General features: G+C 36.2%; 1 long non-coding RNA gene across 2 annotated transcripts; it reads right to left on the bottom strand.

Moving 5' to 3' along the window:
• Positions 1-445: 445 nt before the first annotated feature.
• On the bottom strand, positions 446-21,061 carry LOC109098170. Of its 2 annotated transcripts, none has more exons than XR_006161467.1 (3): positions 20,771-21,061; positions 19,516-19,605; positions 446-1,833 (listed from the first exon to the last, which is right to left on the bottom strand). It is a non-coding gene; the product is annotated as an uncharacterized LOC109098170 (long non-coding RNA). The 2 variants fall into 2 exon arrangements; XR_002019264.2 differs by lacking the exon at positions 446-1,833 and adding an exon at positions 18,799-19,070.
• Between the last annotated feature and the right edge of the window lie 4,156 nt (positions 21,062-25,217).

Below are 25,217 nucleotides of genomic sequence, written 5' to 3'. Positions count from 1 at the left end.
ATCAGAATGCATACTGGGAAGGAAGAGCACCTTGTCATCTGACTGGGGGACAGTTCCAGTGTTTATCCGCAAGAAACAGTCTACAGGTGATGTGAAACAGCCTGGAAACTTTAATTTAGTTGATCTAGCTATATCATCAGGTCAGAAGATTTTATTTCTCTTCAGCTATTGTAAAAGGCAGAGTATCTGGAATACTAGCTACATAAGGGAGCATGAGCTATAGTGGAGAACATGCAAATTGGCATACAAGATCACAAGGCCTATTTTTTTTTTTTTTTTTCTGTGATTTCTGTCATACAAACTGAAAATCAATCCAACATCATATATATATATATATATATATATATATATATATATATATATATATATATATACAGCTTTTGGGTAAACGCACAAAAATAGACATTTTATTTGAATGGTTATATTTTAAATGTTATGTGCTTATACAGTTTATTCAGTTTTGGCTAAAACAGTGGTTTGATATTTTGTATGTTACCTTTTATATTCTTGTTGTTTCATAATTTTTGTGCTGAATAGCCTGTAGTAGGCAAGTTCCCCTTGTGACCAAATTGGTTTAAAAATATTGCTGACCCCAATTTTTGGAAAGTAACTTTTGATTAAAGTAATACTTCTTTTCTGCAGCGAGTAAAACATAGGCTCTCCCAATTTCACCATTTTATCTTCTTTAAGCATGTTTTTTTATCTCTCTTTTTCTCTCTATCACTCTTGCTCTATGTGACCCCTGACCTTTAATAAACAATGGCTGAACCAGAGTATGTGAATAAGTGCAGTGTGTATGTTTGGCTAGCTCTCGGTCTCTGTTGATACGTGCAGTGCGAGGGGGAACTTGCACAGCTCGGGTCTTGTTTACTCTGAATGTTACCCGCCGCTGACGTTTAATGTCATCAAGGGTTTTCTCTCCTCAGACAGGCTTTACATAATTTGCGAGTATGTGTGCGTCCTTGTGAAAAATGGTGGCTGCACTGTGAGGAAACACAGGCATTTCGCCCACCTAGCATAAACTGGTTTAAGGGTCATTTTTAACATATTAAAGTACCAACCCACTTGAGTGGTTATTGAAGCACTGCTTATATACTGTACCCAAAGGTGAAATTCAATGTGAGATCTATAAAGCATCTGTTAATTAAATTATAGCACACGACAGAGCTGGATGTCTTTAATCTGTTACAGCTGATATAAAACACTTGTGTGATTCATTCTAAACTAAGTCAATGTTCTTGGCCAGGGCGCCCAGTGGAAAACAAAACTTGTTTTATTAGTTTCATCTATGGAGATGTGATCATGTTATATCCAGGCTTAAGAGCCCTGAGAGATAGTTGTTTTATTTCCTTGTCTTCCTTGGGAAGAGGAAAGGTCAAGGGTGCTATAATATATAGCCGAGCAGTGAAGAAAAACAAGAAAGAGAAATTAAACCGATGAAAAACACAACATGTGATGTGAAGCTTCATGGTACAATTCATGTGTGATACATCATTCCATGCAATATACTGTGCTACTTAAAAACTAGTGCAAGAAACAAAACAGTCCCCCTTCACTTTAGTCTCCAACGTTCCTCCACTCCATACTCACAGACTTTGCAAAGAATTTATTCGCTGATCAACATCTGCAAGCAGTTTAAGCTGTTGTTTGAACGGGCAAGCCAGGCGGTGCTCAGCACTGTGTCCGGGTCACATGATGGGGTTCAGAACATTGTTAGGAGGTGCAGAGAGAACCCTGCCGCTGGTGCTGAGACCCATTTCATGCTCTGAAGCATTTTATTGTCCCCTCTGTACTTCTCCAGCTCCCAAGTTCATCAGCATCAGAGACGCTGCCCTGAGAAAGAAATTATTTTTCTTTTAAGAGAGTTTCATTCCCTTTAGTGAATTTGTCATGGCTTGTTCTAAAGCCCAGGATATGTTAGCAGTGGTTGTGATGGTGGTCAGTGCAGCAGTGCTGATGTACTAATGTTTGGATTTGACATCCAACATGACGAAAATGGTAAGGTTGTGCACAGGGAAATATTAAATTTTTTTTAAACAGCTTGCTCTGACAATTTGTTGTCTTCAGTTTGGAGGACATAGTATGTGGAGTCTCTATCTTCTTCTTATTTTTTCTGTATTCCATCAGTCAACAGCTATAAAGTTGGGACTTTTTGTTCGTCTTCACAGTTATACTGTGTTCCGAAGCCACTGTGTTGACAGATCCTATATTTTGCTGCCACACCACACTCTGTTTTTGTTCATAATACACACTAACAAATGGGATATAAGTATGTTTTGAGCTTCTATTTGTCTAAATATATTACATTACATTTAGAATATGCATTTGACAGAGGATTTTATCCAAATCAACTTACAGTGCATTTAAGGTAGGCTGATACATTTTATCAGTTTTTGTGTCCAAGGAATCGTGACTTTTGCATTGCTGGTGACATGTTGAGCTACAAATGTCAAATCTAGTTTAAAATTATTATTGTTTATAATATAGTCGCAACATAAGCTAATTGGAAATACATGCTTATGGCAACGTTTCTGCAAAACTCAAAAAAACTTACCTATACATCAATGCAGTTTCCAGTTGAAATGAACACTAAAGGCAGTAAAACTGATTTTTTGTTCCTAATTTCACTCTCCAATAACACAGAAAACAAACACTCCCCTATTTTCCTAATTAATTTTGGGCTCCAGGAATGTGGATGGGAACCACTGGCCTATAGCACAGAAAACCTACATTCCTGGTTGTCCCCTCCTGAGGACTACACAGACTGAGACCACAAAAAAGTTTAATGGATAAGGTCCCAAGCCTGTCTACATGTGTGATGAATTAGTCACTGCATGCATAAACTAGTGCATGGAAATTTGGCTTGTTTAATATGGACAATGCACGTAAAAAAAAAAAACTAAAAAAAAAAAAAAAAAAACTTATAAAATACAAAATGTAAACATGGTGGAATGTATGGGAGATTTGAAATGTGGAAAGCGAAACTGCAAAATGGACCAACAGGCATTCAATGAAGCAGGTATAGTCATGTTTGCTCACATCCCTGTTGAATAACGTCTGCGTGTGAAGTACAACTGAATCTCTAGGGTTATTACAGTTGAGTCTAACTGCATGTTCTATAATTGCATGTTATGGTATGTACATACAATGAGAGCTGAGTTGTGGCCTGTGGCATGTGGTTATGTGTTTGTGTAAGATGAGGGAGCTTTAAAAAACCTGTTTCAGCAGCCTTGTTCAAATTGTATGCTGCATACTGAATTCCTCTAAATATCGATTCTAAGTGGTGGGATGGTAAGGATGGTGTGGCTTAATGGGTCGCTGTAATGATGAGAATATTGGCACAAATTGTAAAATGTAATCATTGAGTCTTTAAACAAGACTCCAAAGGGACTGTCCCTCTAACAAGTGTACTATAAGTCAATGGTTCCCAAACTAGGGGCGCTAGCCCTGGGGGTTATACAAAGAGGTGGTGTGCAAGACTAAGGGGTAGTGTACTGTCAGCAGCTTGTTCTTCTGACAGTATGAAGCCAAACAAGTTATGCAGAGACTTCACATCACACAAAGAGAAGCCCATTGAAGTTGATTAGTTGTAGTGCTGTATTAATTACAATGTTACAAATAAATACGATTTTGCAAGTAAGAACATAGAGTGTCTTTAGGTGGGTGAATGAAGGTGGGGTCCTTGTAAATATGTTTCCTCTACAAAAGGGGGGCCTGGCAGAAAAAAGTCTGGGAACCACTACAATAAGTTGCTTTGCATAAAAGCTAAATGGCTGCTTACTAAATTTTGTACATTTTAGAGGAGAAAGAGGAGAAAAGTTATTTTTACAAATTAATGTATTGGGCATGCTACTTTCACATCCACTTTAAAACAGGCTTAAAAGCATGGTCACATTAGTGAAAACTTTGGTGAAATTTTGTTGCCGGCAAAAAAGGGTAAAATGTCCATTTTCAGTGGTGTAGCTGTCAGTTTGTCAACATGGCGATACTGTGAGACCAGCTTCACTAAAATTCACGATTGCAACTCTTTAAGCAACCTAATAATTCACAACATCCACACATACAGCCACTTCCTCTTTTCAGTCCTTAGTTACCCCATCCCCCCATACAGCCACTTCCTCTTTTCAGTCGCTTCTTGTTCCCAAAAGACAGAACAACCCATGCCAGCTCACCCAAACCAGCGCCACTGCTCTGCCAAGGAAATCACTGTCAAAACAAGATTCACTATGCACCAGTCAGAGACGTCTTCCCGTGCACACACACAAGTAATTTCACCACAGGCCAAGAGGTCTCAACTTCACACAGTGGGCAACACAAGCTGAGTGATTCTGTGCTGTGCCAAAACTAACCCGTCTTTTCCACTAGACTAGACCAAGCAGTCAAGCAAGGCGCTGCTGTTCCTTTTTTTACATCAGAGACGGGATACCTTGAGTGAGTTCTGGCAATCTCAGAAAAACAACTTCTGTCTAGCAGTCTTTACTTGTTCACCATAAATACATCTAAGTGAGCTAGCAAGTGCTAACACTGTATTTGGTTAGCTTTACACCCTCTGAGAAAAATGTTTAGCTGGATTTGCAGTGGGCTTTCTCTGAGTGCCCAATATTTTCCATTTCTGTTGGCCATGGCGGTCTGAGCTGTTTCATGCTGGTACTGATCTGGTGAAAGTCTTGGTGGGCCAAGATAATCTTTCTGATCTGGTTGACCAAGGGAGGTTTGCTGGTTAAAGTGGTTGAGCCTGGATTTTAATTGTTATCAATTACTCGTTCTCATGTCTTTTCAAACCTTTATGACTTACTTTCTTCTGTGGAATAAAAAAGGAAACTAAATTGACAAATAGATGTTTGAGTTAAATTTATGAACTGAATCAGACCAATTTGGGAATTAATCGGTTTCGTGATCCAGACCAAATGATTCATACAAAAAATATCAGATTCAAAAGAATGATTCATTCATAAATAAAGCATTGCTACTTGTTTCATGAAAAATTTAAGTTCTGTTCTTCACAGTTAGGTAACGTATAATATGGTTTTAGAAGACTTGGACTATTGTAAATTGATTTACTATCCAGCTCCACTTTATATTAGATGTCTTTTACTGTTATGTACTTGTGAAATAATAAAACAAATGAATTTTTAGGGGCCATGCACCAACTCAAGGAGAATGTCTTGAGAATTAACAGCCTGAACTTTCGTAAAATTCTTTACATGCCAAACATGCTCATGTCTTCTAACCAAATGAAGATGGTTTCCTGGGATCTCAGCACATAAAGGGTGAAAACTTTGCTGTTGCCGACTTTGCTGCAACTACCGGTGATGGATTTTCAGGACAGAAAATCTAGGCCTTCTCCTTTGTAATTTCCTCTCTCAAAACTGATACTATAAGCCTGGTATAGACACAGGATGTGTGGGTGAGTCACAATGTACCTGTGTAAACTGTGCCTTTATAGGAGTTTATAGACTGTGTGTGTCTGTGTACCTAATATTCACTTTGTTATGGGGACTAAATGTCCCTACAAGTACAGCAATGCCAGTACATTTTGACCTTGTGGGGACATTTTTTTTTATTTCCCCATGATGATAAAAGCTTATAAATCATACATAATTAAGTGTTTGGCAAATCTGAAATAGCAGAACGTTTTCTGTAAGGTTTAGGGTAAGGGTGTGTGTGTGTGTGTGTGTGTGTGTGTGTGTGTGTGTGTGTGTGTGTGTGTGTGTGTGTGTGTGTGTGTGTGTGTGTGTGTGTGTGTGTGTGCCTGGTGGTGTTGTTAGAGGCCATGGGCAATGGTCAGAAATGTGGTGTCTCATGAATGATGACCCATAAGTAAAAGAGATAGAAAGAGGGCGAGAAAGAGATGGACTTGGGATGAGAAGTAATTGTGGTGAAAGAGTTATATAACAAGAACATACAGTCCATAAACACTTTTCAACACAAATAAAGTAACTATGGACAGAGTAGACATCATATTAAGTAAGTTCTTGTTACATTTTCACAGTATGTGTTTTCCAGAGTTAATATAAATATAAAATGTAGTTATTACATTGAAGTTATTATAGTTATTACATCAACATTGTATTTTAGGAAGGAGACAATCATATTTTGCAGCACTTGGTATTAAAAGGTTTGATAAACCTCCTTTGTAGTTCATAGAATAAGGAGAAGTAGAATAATGGTATTACCATGGTACTGTTTTAATGTCAATGTCAAGGTTGTCATCAGAGGGCACATCATTGACCCAGGTCCATTATAACTACTTGTTGGTCCCAATGAAAAGGTCTCACCAAAGGGGCCATTCACACAGAACATGTTTTTGCATTTAAATGTAATAATAATAATGAAAATAATAATGATAATGATAATGCTATATACATACATACATATAATAATGATCAAACACATATATTAAGTGTCTACAAACATTCATTTTTAATGAACTAAATATTAGAACTTTATATACACCATTTCATTTACACTGTGTCATGAGCGTGAAGCTGCAAAATACATGAGACATAAGTGCAACGATCAAACACATCCGTTTGGCATATGTTTACATAGAAAATTATGTAAACACTCCTAACAGCCCCTAAATGTGAATTTTAGTGACAACCCTGGACATGAATATTGTAGAAAAGAATAGGAAACTCAGCATACTTCAAGCACATAACCAAGTGCATATGATTACTAACTTAGACTGAAGCACGAATAGCTTAACCTGCTAAGAATTCTGTGACAAGATGGTGCTAAAATATCTGTCATTTGGGAGAAAGAGAAACACAGACAGAGTGAGAGAAAGAGAGAGCTATGGAGAAAGAGAGAAAGAGAGAGGTCTGTCTTTAATGAAGCCGCTGAGTTTGTTTGTCCAGCCACCCAGGGGCGAGCCTGAGATTAAATCATGAAGGATGTGGTTGGATGTCTAATTTTACAAAAACAAATGTTCTAGAAGGCTGTGTTTACATTGGGCCAGAACTGGAGAGAGGGAGGACGGGGCAGGACTCCTGACCGACTTCACTCAGTACCAGCAATAGAGGCTTATTAGTCTACTGCTAACTTTAAACCTGCACCAGACCCAGCCACTAAAAACAGTGGAATTAAGTTTGTTGACGTTTTTGTAAATGTGTGTATAGTGCGCACCATGTGGGTTTATAAAGGCATTTTAGTAAGCATGGGAACTGAGAAACCATTTGACAGCTTTTGCATAACTTTTCATCTTAAATGTACATAAATGTGTCCATCACACACACGATAACATAATCATGTTAGGTTGACTTCCATTTCTTTCAGTGTCCTGGTCAGGATGGTTCTGTTTCTCTAAAGCACTTCCATCTTCAATAATATGATTATGTTGGGAGCGATGCAGGTTAGGTAATTAAATAAAAGGACTGTTAAACAGTAAGGGCAAATGTTGAGTCAAATATTGACTTCCAGCTCCAACAAGGGTGTGTTAATCATGATCAGGACCAGGGCTGTGCACAGCGGGGTGGGCCCGGTGGCTAGAGCCACTGCACCTTTGCCCTCATCGGCTGAGGTGCCCCCTTACCAATCCCCCATCACCTAAGCTCAAAGCTCCAATAAACCGCTCCGCTAAACACCAACCCACTCCACCAATCCCCCCCACTCCACACCACCACACAACATCATCACCCCCAACTGGAGAGTGCAGTTTCCCAAAGGAGACCACAGTCCCCGATGCAATACCAGGTAGATGCATTACGATCCACATTAGACAGTGGTTGATCCGCTAAATTAGTAATTAGTTGGTAGTTTATTTGTTTTTGTTTTTGTCAGTAAAGACTCGGCCTTCTATACTGTAAGTGTTGTACAAAATATCCAAGTTTTTAGAATTAGAATGTCTAATCAAATTATTGTACCTGATCAGATCTAATATAGATAATACCAAATTTGCTGTTGTTGGCACACTTGTAGACAAAAAAAAAAAAAAAAAATGCCTTCACAAAAAGAAGACACAGAGAGAGAAAGAGCGAAGGGAGGTTGCTAAAGACAGTTCATTATTGCAAACATGAACACAAAGCTCCAGCAAGTCAGCAGGTAAATCATCATATAGAATATTTAGCAGTCTGTCACACTTTAATTCTTGTAATTAAGTATATTTCTTATTATAATCACTTGTCTTGATACTAGTAATCTATAACACATCATTTTTTTACAATAAAAACATTATAACAATAAACATATAAAAATATAAAAAAAAAGCACAAAATCACTAAATTAATACTTTATAAAGTTGGCTTGAGAAAGCCAACTTACTGATCTACTATTTAAACTTATTAAGTTGGCTTGAGAGAGCCAACTTACTGAAATTGTACTTAAACTTATAGTGATTATTAAGTTGGCTTGAGAAAGCCAACTTACTGAAATTGTATTTAAACTTAATATTATTCTTCTTCTTTTTCTGAGACTAAAATTTCTGACTCTAACTCCTCCTAGAGCTTTAACTCTACAGACTCCAAACTCAGCCCAGCTCTTCAGACTGATCTGACTTAGTGTGCTATATCTTTTCTAACTGATTGGACTTACGGTTTTCATAAAAATGAAGATTAAAAAACATAAAAATCCCATAGACTTTCATTGACGGAATGTTCAGATAAGCCAAGCTCCAACTGTCAAAATTCAAATCTAAACAAACTGAAGCCCATTAGACTCAATCAAGCTTCGCTTCTATGTACTATTTCTAATCCATTTAAACTCATTCAAACTCATCTATGTAATATTTCTAATCTATCTATCTATCTATCTATCTATCTATCTATCTATCTATCTATCTATCCTAGCAACATGCTAATAATGTTATAAAACATGCTAGTCACATGCTAGAAACATGCTAGTGACATGCTAGTAATTTGCTAATCATGCTAGCGACATGCTAGTCACTCACTAATCATGCTAAAAACATGCTAGCGACATGCTAATCATGCTAAAAACATGCTAGTGACATGCTAGTCACTTGCTAATCATGCTAGTAACATGCTAGTCACTCGCTAATCATGCTAGAAACATGCTAGCGACATGCTAGTAACTCGCTAATCGTGCTAGTGACATGCTAGTCACTTTGCTAATCATGCTAGAAACATGCTAGCGACATGCTAGTCACTTGATAATCATGCTAAAGAACATGCTAGTGACATGCTAGTCACTTGCTAATCATGCTAAAAACATGCTAGCGACATGCTAGTCACTTGCTAATCATGCTAGAAACATGCTAGCGACATGCTAGTCACTCGCTAATCATTGCTAGTAACTTCCTAATCATGCTAGAAACATGCTAACGACATGCTTGTCACTCACTAATCATGCTAAAAACATGCTAGTGGCATGCTAGTCACTCGCTAATCATGCTAGAAACATGCTAGCGACATGCTAGTAACTCGCTAATCGTGCTAGTGACATGCTAGTCACTTGCAAATCATGCTAAAAACATGCTAGCGACATGCTAGTCACTCGCTAATCATGCTAGAAACATGCTAGTGACATGCTAGTCACTCGCTAATCATGCTAGAAACATGCTAGCGACATGCTAATCGTGCTAGAAACATGCTAGCGACATGCTAGTCACTCGCTAATCATGCTAAAAACATGCTAGTGACATGCTAGTCACTCGCTAATCATGCTAGAAACATGCTAGCGACATGCTAGTCACTCGCTAATCATGCTAAAAACATGCTAGCGACATGCTAATCGTGCTAGAAACATGCTAGCGACATGCTAGTAACTTGCTAATCATGCTAGCGACATGCTAGTCACTCACTAATAATGCTAAAAACATGCTAGCGACATGCTAATCATACTAAAAACATGCTAGCGACTTGCTAGTCACTCGCTAATCAAGCTAGAAACCTGCTAACGACATGCTAGTAACTTGCTAATCATGCTACCAACATGCTAGTCACTTGCTAATCATGCTAGAAATATGCTAGCGACATGCTAGTAACTTGCTTATCATGCTACCAACATGCTAGTCACTTGCTAATCATGCTAGAAATATGCTAGCGACATGCTAGTAACTTGCTTATCATGCTATTGACATGCTAGTCACTTTCTAATCATTCTAGAAACATGCTAGCGACATGCTAGTCACTCACTAATCGTGCTAAAAACATGCTAGTGACATGCTAGTCACTTGATAATCATGCTAAAATCATGCTAGCGACATGCTAGTCATTTGCTAATCATGCTAGAAACATGCTAGCGACATGCTAGTCACTCACTAATCATGCTAAAAAACATGCTAGTGACATGCTAGTCCCTTGCTAATCATGCTAGAAACATGCTAGCGACATGCTAGTAACTTGCTAATTATGCTAGCAACATGCTAGTAACTAGCTTATCATGCTAGAAACATGCTATTAACTTTGCTAATCATGTTAATGACATGCTAGTCACTTGCTTTATTAACCTTCTTAAACTTTTCAAACTTTTCAAAGTTTTTAAAAAGTTTTCAAACTTTTTAAACTTTCCAAACTTTTCAAACTTTTTGCTTCAGGCTTTCTCAAGCCAACTTAAAGTTTGTCTTGACGAACTTTTTTATCTAGTTATTATTATTCTTCTGAGACTAAATTTCTGACTGCTACTCCTCCTAGAGCTTTAACTCTACAGACTCCAAACTCAGCCCAGATCTTCAGACTGATCTGACTCGAGTTGCTATATCTTTTTAGACTGATTGGACTTACGGTTTTCATAAAAATGAAGATTAAAAATCATAAAACTCCCATAGACTTGCATTGAAAAGCCTCTGCTCACCTGAACATTCCGTAAACTCCAACTGTCAAAAATTCAAATCTAAACACACTGAAGCTCATTGGACTCAATCAGACCTATCCAACCAACCAACCAACCTATCTATCTCTCTATCTATCTATCTATCTATCTATCTATCTATCTATCTATCTATCTATCATCTGACTATATCTATCTATCATCTGACTATATCTATCTATCTATCTATCTATCTATCTATCTATCTATCCTAGCAACATGCTAATAATGTTAGAAACATGCTAGTCACATGCTAATCATGCTAGAAACATGCTAGCGACATGCTAGTAACTTGCTAATCATGCTAGTGACATGCTAGTCACTTGCTAATCATGCTAGGAACATGCTAGCGACATGCTAGTCAATCGCTAATCATGATAAAAACATGCTAGTCACTTGCTAATCATGCTAAAAACATGCTAGCGACATCCTAGTCACTTGCTAATCATGCTAGAAACATGCTAGCGACATGCTAGTCACTCGCTAATCATGATAAAAACATGGTAGTGACATGCTAGTCACTTGCTAATCATGCTAGAAACATGCTAGCGACATGCTAGTCACTTGCTAATCATGCTAGAAACATGCTAGCGACGTGCTAGTCACTCGCTAATCATGCTAAAAAACATGCTAGTGACATGCTAGTCACTTGCTAATCATGCTATAAACATGCTAGCGACATGCTAGTAACTTGCTAATCATGCTAGTGACATGCTAGTAACTTGCTAATCATGTTAGCAACATGCTAGTCACTTGCTAATCATGCTAGAAACATGTTAGCGACATGCTAGTCACTCGCTAATCATGCTAAAAACATGCTAGTGACATGCTAGTCACTTGCTAATCATGCTAAAAACATGCTAGCGACATGCTAGTCACTTGCTAATCATGCTAGAAACATGCTAGCGACATGCTAGTCACTCGCTAATCATGCTAAAAACATGCTAGTGACATGCTAGTCACTCGCTAATCATGCTAAAAACATGCTAGCGACATGCTAGTCACTTGCTAATCATGCTAGAAACATGCTAGCGACATGCTAGTCACTTGCTAATCATGCTAAAAACATGCTAGCGACATGCTAGTCACTTGCTAATCATGCTACAAACATGCTAGCGACATGCTAGTCACTCGCTAATCATGCTAGCGACATGCTAGTAACTTGCTTATCATGCTAGAGACATGCTAGGCACTTGTTAATCATGCTAGAAACATTCTAGTGACATGCTAGTCATTTGCTAATCATGCTAGAAACTTGCTAATCATGCTAGCAAAATGCTAGTAACTAGCTTATCGTGCTAGAAACATGCTAGTAACTTTGCTAATCATGCTAATGACATCCTAGTAACTAGCTTATCATGCTAGCAATATGCTAATCACTTGTTTGATTAAACTTCTTAAACTTTTCAAACTTTCTAAACTTTTCAAACTTTCTAAACTTTTTCAAACTTTTTAAACTTTTCAAACTTTCTAAACTTTTCAAACTTTCTGTTCAGTCTTTCTCAAGCCAACTTAAAGTTTGTCTTGACGAACTTTTTTATCTAGTTAAGTTGGCTTGAGAAAGCCAACTTACTGATCTACTATTTAAACTTATTATTATTATTATTATTATTCTTCTGAGACTAAATTTCTGACTGCTACTCCTCCTAGAGCTTTAACTCTACAGACTCCAAACTCAGCCCAGCTCTTCAGACTGATCTGACTCGAGTTGCTATATCTTTTTAGACTGATTGGACTTACAGTTTTCATAAAAATGAAGATTAAAAATCATAAAAATCCCATAGACTTACATTGAAAAGCCTCTGCTCATCTGAACATTCCGTAAACTCCAACTGTCAAAAATTCAAATCTAAACACACTGAAGCCCATTACACTCAATCAGACATGCCTTCTTTGTACTATTACTAACCCTTTCAAACTTATTCAGACGCATCTATCTATCTATCTATCTATCTATCTATCTATCTATCTATCTATCATCTGACTGTTTCTATCTATCTATCTATCTATCTATCTATCTATTTATCTATCTATATCTATCTATCTATCTATCTATCTATCATCTGACTGTTTCTATCTATCTATCTATCTATCTATCTATCTATCTATCTATCTATCTATCATCTGACTGCTTCTATCTATCTATCTATCTATCTATCTATCTATCTATCTATCTATCTATCTATCTATCTATCTATCTATCGTCTATCTATTCTATCTATCTATCTATCTATCTATCTATCTATCTATCTATCTATCTATCATCTGACTGTTTCTATCTATCTATCTATCTATCTATCTATCTATCTATCTATCTATCTATCTATCTATCTATCTATCTATCTATCTTTCATCTGACTGCTTCTATCTATCTATCTATCTATCTATCTATATATCTATCTATCTATCTATCTATCTATCATCTGACTGTTTCTATCTATCTATCTATCTATCTATCTATCTATCTATCTATCTATCTATCTACCATCTGACTATTTCTATCTATCTATCTATCTATCTATCTATCTATCTATCTATTTGACTATTTCTATTTATCTATCTATCTTAATCATGCTAGCGACATGCTAGTCACTTGCTAATCATGCTAGGAACATGCTAGAAACATGCTAGCGACATGCTAGTAACTTGCTAATCATGCTAAAAACATGCTAGCGACATGCTAGTCACTCGCTAATCATGCTAAAAACATGCTAGTGACATGCTAGTCACTTGCTAATCATGCTAGAAACATGCTAGTGACATGCTAGTAACTTGCTAATAATGCTAGTTACTTGCTAATCATGCTAGGAACATGCTAGTGACATGCTAGTAACTTGCTAATCATGCTAGTCACTTGCTAATCATGCTAAAAACATGCTAGCGACATGCTAGTCACTTGCTAATCATGCTAAAAACATGCTAGCGACATGCTAGTAACTTGCTAATCATGCTAGTCACTTGCTAATCATGCTAAAAACATGCTAGCGACATGCTAGTAACTTGCCAATCATGCTAAAAACATGCTAGTGACATGCTAGTCACTTGCTAATCATGCTAGAAACATGCTAGCGACATGCTAGTAACTTGCTAATCATGCTATTCACTTGCTAATCATGCTAAAACATGCTAACGACATGCTAGTAACTTGCTAATTATGCTAGCAACATGCTAGTCACTTGCTAATCATGCTAGAAACATGCTAACGACATGCTAGTAACTTGCTAATCATGCTAGCGACATGCTAGTCACTTGCTAATCATGTTAAAAACATGCTAGCAACTTGCTAATCATGCTAGAAACATGCTAACGACATGCTAGTAACTTGCTAATCATGCTAGTGAAATGCTAGTCACTTGCTAATCATGCTAGAAACATGCTAGCGACATGCTAGTCACTCACAAATTATCCTAAAAAAACATGCTAGTGACATGCTTGTCACTTGCTAATCATGCTAGTCACTTGCTAATCATGCTAAAAACATGCTAGCGACATGCTAGTCACCCGCTAATCATGCTAAAAACATGCTAGTCACATGCTAGTAACTTGCTAATTATGCTAGCAACATGCTAGTAACTAGCTTATAATGCTAGAAACATGCTAGTAACTTTGTTAATCATGCTAATGAAATGTTAGACACTTGCTTTATTAAACTTCTTAAACTTTTCAAACTTTCTAAACTTTTCAAACTTTCTGTTCAAGCTTTCTCAAGCCAACTTAAAGTTTGTCTTGACGAACTTTTTTATCTAGTTATTATTATTCTTCTGAGACTAAATTTCTGACTGCTACTCCTCCTAGAGCTTTAACTCTACAGACTCCAAACTCAGCCCAGCTCTTCAGACTGATCTGACTCGAGTTGCTATATCTTTTTAGACTGATTGGACTTACGGTTTTCATAAAAATGAAGATTAAAAATCATAAAAATCCCATAGACTTACATTGAAAAGCCTCTGCTCATCTGAACATTCCGTAAACTCCAACTGTCAAAAATTCAAATCTAAACACACTGAAGCCCATTACACTCAATCAGACATGCCTTCTATGTACTATTACTAACCCTTTCAAACTCATTCAGACTCATCTATCTATATCTATCTATCTATCTATCTATCTATCTATCTATCTATCTATCTATCTATCTATCTATCTATCATCTGACTGTTTCTATCTATCTATCTATCTATCTATCTATCTATCTATCTATCTATCTATCTATCTATCTATCTATCTATCTATCATCTGACTGTTTCTATCTATCTATCTATCTATTATCTGACTGTTTCTATCTATCTATCTATCTATCTATCTATCTATCTATCTATCTATCTATCATCTGACTGTTTCTATCTATCTATCTATCTATCTATCTATCTATCTATCTATCTATCTATCTATCATCTGACTGTTTCTATCTATCTATCTATCATCTGACTATTTCTATCTATCAATCTATCTATCTATCTATCTATCTATCTATCTATCTATCATCTGACTGCTATCTATCATCTGACTGTTTCTATCTATCTATCTATCTATCTATCTATCTATCTATCTATCTATCGTCTGACTATTTCTATCTATCTATCTATCTATCGTCTGACTATTTCTATCTATCTATCTATCCTATCTATCTATCTATCTATCTATCTATCTATCTATCTATCTATCATCTGACTATTTCTATCTATCTATATATCTATCTATCTATCTATCTATCTATCTATCTATCTATCTATCTATCTATCCTAGCAACATGCTAATAATGTTAGAAACATGCTAGTAACTTGTTAATCATGCTAGCGACATGCTAGTCACATGCTAATCATGCTAGAAACATGCTAGCGACATGCTAGTCACTCGCTAATCATCTATCATCTGACTTATATCTATCTATCTATCTATCTATCTATCTATCTATCTATCTATCTATCATCTGACTGTTTCTATCTATCTATCTATCTATCTATCTATCTATCTATCTATCTATCTATCTATCTATCTATCATCTGACTGTTTCTATCTATCTATCATCTGACTATTTCTATCTATCTATCTATCTATCTATCTATCTATCTATCTATCTATCTATCTATCTATCATCTGACTGCTATCTATCATCTTATCTATTCTATCTATCTATCTATCTATCTATCATCTATCTATCTATCTATCTATCTATCTATCTATCTATCTATCTATCTATCGTCTGACTATTTCTATCTATCTATCTATCTATCTATCTATCTATCGTCTGACTATTTCTATCTATCTATCTATCTATCTATCTATCTATCTATCATCTGACAATTTCTATCTATCTATCTATCTATCTATCTATCTATCTATCTATCTATCCTAGCAACATGCTAATAATGTTAGAAACATGCTAGTAACTTGTTAATCATGCTAGCGACATGCTAGTCACATGCTAATCATGCTAGAAACATGCTAGCGACATGCTAGTCACTCGCTAATCATGCTAGCGACATGCTAGTAACTTGCTAATCATGCTAGAAACCTGCTAGCGTCATGCTAGTCACTCGCTAATCATGCTAGCGACATGCTAGTAACTTGCTAATCATGCTAGAGACATGCTAGTAACTTGCTAATCATGCTAGAAAAATGCTAGTGACATGCTAGTCATTTGCTAATCATGCTAGAAACATGCTAGTAACTTGCTAATCATGCTAGCAAAATGCTAGTAACTAGCTTATCGTGCTAGAAACATGCTAGTAACTTTGCTAATCATGCTAATGACATCCTAGTAACTCGCTTATCATGCTAGCAATATGCTAATCACTTGTTTTATTAAACTTCTTAAACTTTTCAAACTTTCTAAACTTTTAAAACTTTCTAAACTTTTTCAAACTTTTTAAACTTTTCAAACTTTCTAAACTTTTCAAACTTTCTGTTCAGTCTTTCTCAAGCCAACTTAAAGTTTGTCTTGACGAAATCCACTTCTTACTTAGTATATAATGTAGATTTATGCTGTAAAATATTAAATTGAATGTCTAATACTTATAGGGGAGAGTGGGATAAGATTATCCACTTTTTACTATTGTGGTCCTCAAGATAAGGGAAAGTGACACAGAAGTACAATGAAAGTATATATCCTATCCAAATGAAAGTATTCCTGTAATTTTAAATAATCAGAATGTATCTATGACAAAGGGTTCTAAAAATATGGCTTCTTATAAAAAAGTGTTCCCATGGCTCAGTTTGGGGTGCTGAGTCGAGTCAGTGGGTAAAATGCACCATCTGGGTGTAAAATGACCATCTCACTGAATCTGATTCAAACCCATGTGAAGTAAATAATAATTTAAGAACTAATTTAATAATTTCCTTTTACACACAGCCGTATTTATTTTCTTAAAGTTAACTTTAACAACATAAAACCAATCAAATGAAATTTAAATTTCAGTATTTAACTGTTTGCATTTCTGAAACAATATGTTGAACACCAAAGTTATAGCCTTCCTAAAAACAGACTACACAGAGAGTTTGTTGGCCATTAGTGACTACAGGTGGAAAGATATTTTTATTTATTTATTTTTGTTTGTTTTCATAGCAATATCTGGCAACACTGCCAGAGCTTAAACTGATAGTAATCAAAAGAGCCCACAGACATGTTATTGCAGACAGGATATCACATTCGGTAAGGCAAACACAAATGAAAAAAAAAAAAAAAAAACCCTCATGATATTATCTGTCAGAAACGTTATCAACGCTAGTGCAGAGATCTGTAGAACAAGTATGTTACGTATATGCTAAATTAAATAAAGTTAAAGATAAAGTTAAATTTTCACAAAGTTGTGCATTCATAAGGGCACTAGACAAAGTTATCATCTATATAGACAAATCCGGCGAAACACGGAAGTAAAGCAGCGCCGCCATTACTGCGTGCCTTGCTGCTAAGGAAGTAGCAGAAGTAGCGTTAGTCCCGTAGGCGACTGTAGCAGAATATAGCTGTACAAAAAGTTATTTTTATTTAGTTTTTTTTTTAGTACGTTTGCTGTCCAGTGATGCCGAGAAGAGTGTGTTGTGTGGTTGGCTGTTTTAACAACAGCACAAAACTACAGGCATGGAATAAACCCGTTTGTGAAATCCACGAACCTTTGTTGCACATTGACTGCTTATGTTTACGGCCATACGGATTACACAGAGTTCTTTACTATTAGCTAGAGATGATCAGTTCAGGTGCCGCTAGGGATCTGTCGCGTCACGTTTACAAGCACCAAAACGGTATTCATTGTTTGAATTTCATAATAAAATTGACAGAATCTGAGAGCTGAGATTATCTTTGTCCGTGTCCTCTTTGCTTCGCGATTTTTCTGTGCGTGAGAAAATGGATGTGTGGCGTGAGAGCGTGTGAAAAGCGTCAATTGCGTGTCTCACATTTTATTGCATTTGTATTAGTTTGAAGAGTAAAAAAAAATCTGTGGGTCTTAACGCAATTACAATCGGCAAGTCGGTCGGACAAAAAGGGGAAAAACATAATTAATTGGGTCAGTCCTAAACTGACAGGGTCGGTCAGTTATGGCAAACAAGAATATTTTTAAGGATGGCCTAATAGTTATTTGAAACTTGTGAAGCTTGTGAACATATTAACAACACAGCTAGTAATGACAGCGTTCGGTTTTATTTTTTTGTTGTCATCAATTAATACACTTCTTAATTATAATACATTACATATTTATACATTATTACATTATGTTGTCAATAAATTACCTTTATCAGTAAGTTTTGGCCACTGCCTGACATCATCTACCCAATTTTCCCTTTCACCAGACATTTTCTTTAATGAGCAGGATCCGCTTTCATTGAAATGTCATTAGAGGGCACCGGCAAGTGTCACACCGTCACACCTCGCAGGCACGCAGTAATGGCGGCAGGCAAGAGCCATGTTTAGTTTAATAATAAACACCCGAAAAATACAACAATGGTTATTAATTGAAACTTTAACAGTAATAGGCCTATGTATTTCTGATTGAATAATAAACACCTGATAAAATTATATACCCCTAACCTAAAGTAATAGTGCAATGTGATATAATTGAACAATGCTCATTCCTCCAAAACAGAGAAAACATCTTTCACAAAGATCTACATATCTGTCTCTTTTAAAGTGTTTAGTGTGCATAATGGGGTTATTATAGCACAATTCCCACCTAGACCACATTAATCTGCAAACCCTGGCTACGGCCGTGGTGCCTTTCATTCCTCCAATGTGTTTCTCCCTTTCACAGTCTAACATGGTCACATGACAGTAAAAGTGTGCAGTTCCCAAGATGCAGGGGGTGGGTCAACTTGACATGATAACAGAAAGAACATATAATGTGGTATACATCTAGAATAGCTTTAAATACATAATACATGATATACAGGTTTCAACAGAAATGCCAATATATTTTAATTTATTCAATTGCAGGTAGCATGCAATTGTATCCAAACAAACAAACAAACAAATAAATAAATTCTTTTAAAATATATTATTTTGAAGTATATATTTTTTCCTTAATAAGTATTTAATATATATAATATATATACAGTATACTAAAGTGTACTTCTTTACTTCTTTTTCACAAGTGAAATAACTCAATGAAAAGCTCTTCTACATGACAATATTTAGAATTGTTTTGCTGTGTGTGTGTGTGTGTGTGTGTGTGTGTGTGTGTGTGTGTGTGTGCGTGCACGAAACCGACACCTACGTGTGTTTACTGCGTGTGTTTATGTCCTCTAATGAACAGTTACCTGATCCTGCTGCCAGTTAGTCCTCTACCTCCAGAACACCTCCTGTCAATCATCCACCCATATGATAGACATTCTGACACACCGACTATTCTGGAGATAATGACAGGATATCAGGTAGTAGAAGCACACACACACACACACACACACACACATGCATGCAAATACACACACTCCCATTTTATACACACCAATGCAGCTGCTTTTATAAACTCTCTTATAAAATAGAAATACCTAACTCTGAATTCTGATTGGATGAGTTGGATTTTACCACTGGAAAGGTGATTTTAAGGTCAGTGACACTCATTTTGTATTAATATTTGTTTTGCATTAAAATTAGTTTTAACATTTCGCATTAAAGAGCATAAAAGAAGACTATTCTGACATCGTCAAGAAATAAAGCCTTTATGAAAATATTGACATGTATTTAATTATTTACATCAGTAATGTGTAATATCAGTAATATCAGTAATGTGAATGAACAACATGCAGAAACATCTTAATAAAACTTAGTTCATGTGAGTTTTATTTAACCTTTTGGTCACACTTTAGTTTGGGGACCAATACTCACTATTAACTGGCTATGACTTTTGCCTCAATAAACCTTTAAATTATAACTTATAAAAGTAAGTTTGTAAGTTGTTAAGTTTAGGTGTGGGAATCTAAAACGGCATTAATATGCACTAATACACAGCCAGTATGCTAGTAATATGCTTGCTAATAAGCAATTAATTAATAGTGAGAACTGGTCTTTAAGTTACACCAAATTGTTTAGGTTAGATTTGTTTCCATTTTCAGATTTCTTTATCTTGGATACTTTTCCACCTGAAATGACAATCAAAATGATGAACTTTGCAACATTGACACAGTTGTTGAACTGAACTGTAACAACACTGAATTAAATTGAGCTACATAATGACACTATTTATTTCTGTATAGCTGCTTTTATAGCTGAAATTGATTATAACTGATTGTTTTTACAACAGTAACACTATTATTTATTTTCTGTTTATTAAAGTGAAGCTGCTTTAAAACAATCTGTGTTGTATAAAGCACTGTAAATAAATGTGATGATTTGACTTGACAAATAAGAAAAATCACAGTGTGCTTGAGTAAGAAAATTACGTACATGTGCTGTCAGAATGCTGGACAACTTTGAAAAGCCCAATATTGAAACAGTGAAATCTTCATTCCACTGCCAAACACACAAACTCACCTGAACATTCAAGCTATTTTGACCTGAATTCCCCCCACTCACCATGGTGGTTTGAGTTATATCCACTTGCCCTTTTAGCTCACTTACAGAGATATCTCCAATCAGGCACGACTTGCTGCAGAGCTCCAAAAACCACAAGAGTAATCTGGATCCCTTTCAAGTATTTCTCCACCCCTTAAGTGCTACACAACCTCATACATACACTACGCTCATGCACCCATCTTCATCAAGCATACTGACTTGCACAATATTTTACAATTTACTAGGCCGTTGCTTCAGACACTATGTATTTCAGGGGCAGGGATCTGCAGAAGCCGCAATCCACTGGCAGGTTATGTGAGCATCCCAAGAATGTCACGCACTTGGTTGAAAAAAGATTTATGCACGCTAGTGCACAGGCAGAAAACCAAGGTGCATAAATACAAGCAGTGGCGTAGCAAGTCAGCCCCGGGCCCATATGCAAAAACATCTGTACCCCAAATGTTATAGGTTAATGTGGGCTCCAGCGCTCCTTACTTCTGTCTTTTCTGAGGTAAAAAATAAAAAATAAAATAAAAAATTACATGAATATTCACAAGTTGTTTTATTGACAAATGCTTGGAAATAATATTTAATGTTTTCAAGTCTATTCATTATTTGTAGTGTGCCAGCCACCCAATTATCGCAATAAGTGTGTTTTGTTACTTTTAATAGGCCTATAACACAAATCATAGCCTTTAAATTGTCAATTTTATGACAAAATACAAACAATAAAAGTGTTTTTCTGTGGCGTGAGACCGCTGTATTCACCTCAGTTCAAGCGGCATGTCAATCAATCATCTTGTTCCTCTTTTCTACTAGTTCCAGCACAAGATAAACATTAATTAAAAATGAATTAATAAAACACAAGATAAACTTGAATGAATATCAGAAGACGTGTAGAAAAACTTAATAAAATGAATGTCTCATGTAATTGATCAATCAGTTTTTCAAAAATCATCAATAAAACATCTTGTGAATAGTCATAACAGTCGTAAAATAACATTTACCTCGGAAACGGAAACGATATCACTTTACCAACATTGTTTTATTATTTTCATAAATCAGTCAGGCAACTGCATGCAAGGTCAAAAAACGCTTTTGTTTTCTCAAAATTCATTTAATATCACCACATTTTCCAGCGATTCTCAAACGATTCATTCAAAGCAGTTCAAAGATTCAGTCTCTCTAAACCCCTCCTTTCCGTGAGCCTGCTCTGCTCTGATTGGTCAGATGGCCTAGACTGTTGTGATTGGTCTACGGCGGTGTCGGAAACGATATGCCTACTTCAATAGTTCTGTATTTTGAACGCTCTATAGAAAATATAAACATCTATTTTTTATCATACTTACAGGTTGTGATTCAGTGGAGCAACTGTTCAAAATTAACAGGATACTGATCCATCTTTCAATAGCAAGCGTTTTGTGAATCCCATGTTGAACTCTTCGAGATAAGAGAAACAGTCGTCAGTAGAATGATGTGTTTGTGGGCAGGGTCAGGTTGTTTGTGGCCGGCCAACATAGAACATAGGCGCACATTATGCAAATGTGTTACCCCATGATGTGTAGCCGTCACAGAAGTGGGATTAGAATTACTAATGACTCATCTAGGCGGTACTGAGTCAGTTGTTTATTTTGGGAGACAATAACTTTAATTATCGTGCACTTTCAGCTTTACAACTTTGCAGATCATTTACATTCACATACAGCTACAATAGACACTGCATGAAAGGCATTATTGGAAATGGCATAATAGGGGCACTTTAATGCAAACACACTCTTGGCAAAGCAGCCCAAAACCCACATGGACAGAAAGAAATAAAGAAAAAGAAAAAAAAAACTACTCACTCATTTTAGTTGTTATTAATTTAATTTAATTTAATTTAATTCCCCAGGCCTTTCTTTTGGGAAATTCATTCACAATGTCCTTGGTGTTTAATTTAAGGCTTTGTGTATTCTCAATGAAAAGATTGCCTACTTTCGATAGTATTTCAATAAAAGATAATTAAAATGAAAGAAAGATAATTAAAATGGTGCAGGTGTCGCTGAAGCTAAATTTTATACAGTTGTAATACAGTCTTTTCAACTAGCTAGCTACCAACCTCACACAGGTTTTTTTTATTATTATTATTATTATTATTATTATTATTATAAAACATGTGAGAGTATATATATATATATATATATATATATATATATATATGTGTGTGTGTGTGTGTGTGTGTGTGTGTGTGTGTGTGTGTGTGTGTATATATATATATAGACGTTTACTGGCATGGCTTAAAAAGTACAGATTAATTAAACATAAACACCTCATCACTGTTCATGTATATACAGGAAAATCAAGTCAAATTATTTCATCATCAGGTTTGTTTAAATTAAAGCTAAAATCAACCTGGGGCGATTAATCTTTGAAGTGGATTCTGTCTCTGAAGAAAAACAAGTGATAGAGAGCAAATCAAAGAGAGTTATTAGTGAGTTGCCTCAGGTATGCATTTGCAACCTGTTACTAACTGAATGGGGCTTTTCGTTCTTTGAGATTTTGAAACACTTTGGTTTGTTATGATGATATCCATGAATTGACTGATTGGCCTGTGGACCACCCATTCAACGGAAACCCAAAAGACCAAATTACAGCTGAGTGCTAAGAGATGAATAGGAAGGTTCCTCACATGAGTTGCAGTACATCAACATCCCACAGAGGTTACTGTGGAAACCCGGGCAAAATAAGCGGTTGTATTGCCCACAACAAACAAAATACCACTGAGGGAATCCTGGTGACAAGGATGCTGGGAAAACGATTTATCAGAAAAACAAATATAATACGTGTAAGCAACAAAGGTAAGACTCTCAGCCAAACTTGGTATTAATCTTGATGTTGAAAATCTAGTAACCTATATCCAATAAAATCCTCTCCAAAGCTAAAATAAAACTGAGGGGTGTAAAGCTCAAAGTATACTTCAGTTTTGACATGCGAAGTGTACTTTGGGCTTATGCTTGGCATATGCATGCAGTCGATGTCATGTAACCTTTCAAAGTAGACTTCCTTTGTTAGTATACACACTAATAAGTTTGGTTACACTCTTAGTCCTCTTTATATTCTACTAACTGTAAGTAACTTTGCAACTACATATTAACTAACTCAGGTGAGATGTACATGTAAATGTTACTGTACAGTTTGTAGAATGTCTAAAGTTGACAAAATAAAGTGTAAACCAAAGTTTCATCCTTGTCCTGTGTCTGTGCTATTTCTTTCCAGAGTTTATAAGTGATAAACATGAAAATTTAATACATTTGAAATGCAAACTTACAGTACATCCAAAAGACTCACCCCCACCCCCAAACTCTAATACAATTCCCTGTAACACTAATATGAAAATTATACCCGTGTGAGACACCTCCAGAGGTTCAAACAGACGGGACTGGAAATCACATCACATCACTGCTGTCGCTGTTTTCTCTCACAGATAAGGCAGTTCAAGGATTGCCAATCAAAACACATTTTACAGAGCAGGTCCGACCAGTTTGCTGGCAAATTTTGCTGTTGCGTTTGTCTGTCTTTTCTTTTTGCTTACTTTATTTGTTTTGTTTTTTCCTCTCCGAATGGAAATTTTGAGGTCGATTGGGTTTGCCTGTTCTGCTCCAACAGCTTGAATGAAAAGCGGGGGAGGGGTGGGACACGGTGAGACTTCAGAATCAGACCCATCATGAGGGGCTCCAAACAGCTCCCATGTGTTCCTCGTTGCGGCTGGGCATGAACGGTAAATGGAGCGGGACGAGAGCTGGCGCTGGGGCAGACACACACACACACACACACACACACACACACAGACACACACACACACACACATATGGTCATCACTCCTTGCTTGTGTACACATGAAGGATCGAGTCTCTATACAGATGTAGCCAACATAACACACAACGCACTGCTCACTCATCTCCATTCATTTTATATAGTATTTTATATGAGAATGGCTTTTTCTTTCATGGAACATAAAAGGAGACATTCTGAAGAACTTCTGAGCTGTTCTTTTCCACACATTAAAAACCAGTAACACAGTGTCCAAAACCTTATGTGACAACGCATGCGATAAAAGGTATCTTTTCCATGTTAATCAGAGTTTTTGTTAATCTGATTTTTTTCCCTTTTTGGGTTATAGGAGGTCCTCCAGGTTATTAGAAGGTCATAATGTAATTGCTCATTGGTGTGTGTGTATATATACATATATTTCAAGCTCTACGATAGTTCTGCATAAGGAACAGGCAGTAAAGCTTGTCATTGCTTATTTACATTCAGTAGATGCTTTTATCCCAGAAGTCATTTATAAACTAGAAACATTGAAACAAGGAATTAATCAGAAGAATCAACACTATTTGCAGTACACAATGCTTGAATATAAGCCACATTAGTACACATACTAGAACAAATTAGAGGAGTGAAATGCAGGAAAGAACATAATGAAAGTCAA

Source organism: Cyprinus carpio, chromosome A13 (genome assembly GCF_018340385.1).
Source record: "Cyprinus carpio isolate SPL01 chromosome A13, ASM1834038v1, whole genome shotgun sequence".
In the NCBI taxonomy this organism is placed as follows: domain Eukaryota; kingdom Metazoa; phylum Chordata; class Actinopteri; order Cypriniformes; family Cyprinidae; genus Cyprinus; species Cyprinus carpio.
This window is presented reverse-complemented; position numbering and strand designations above follow the sequence as displayed.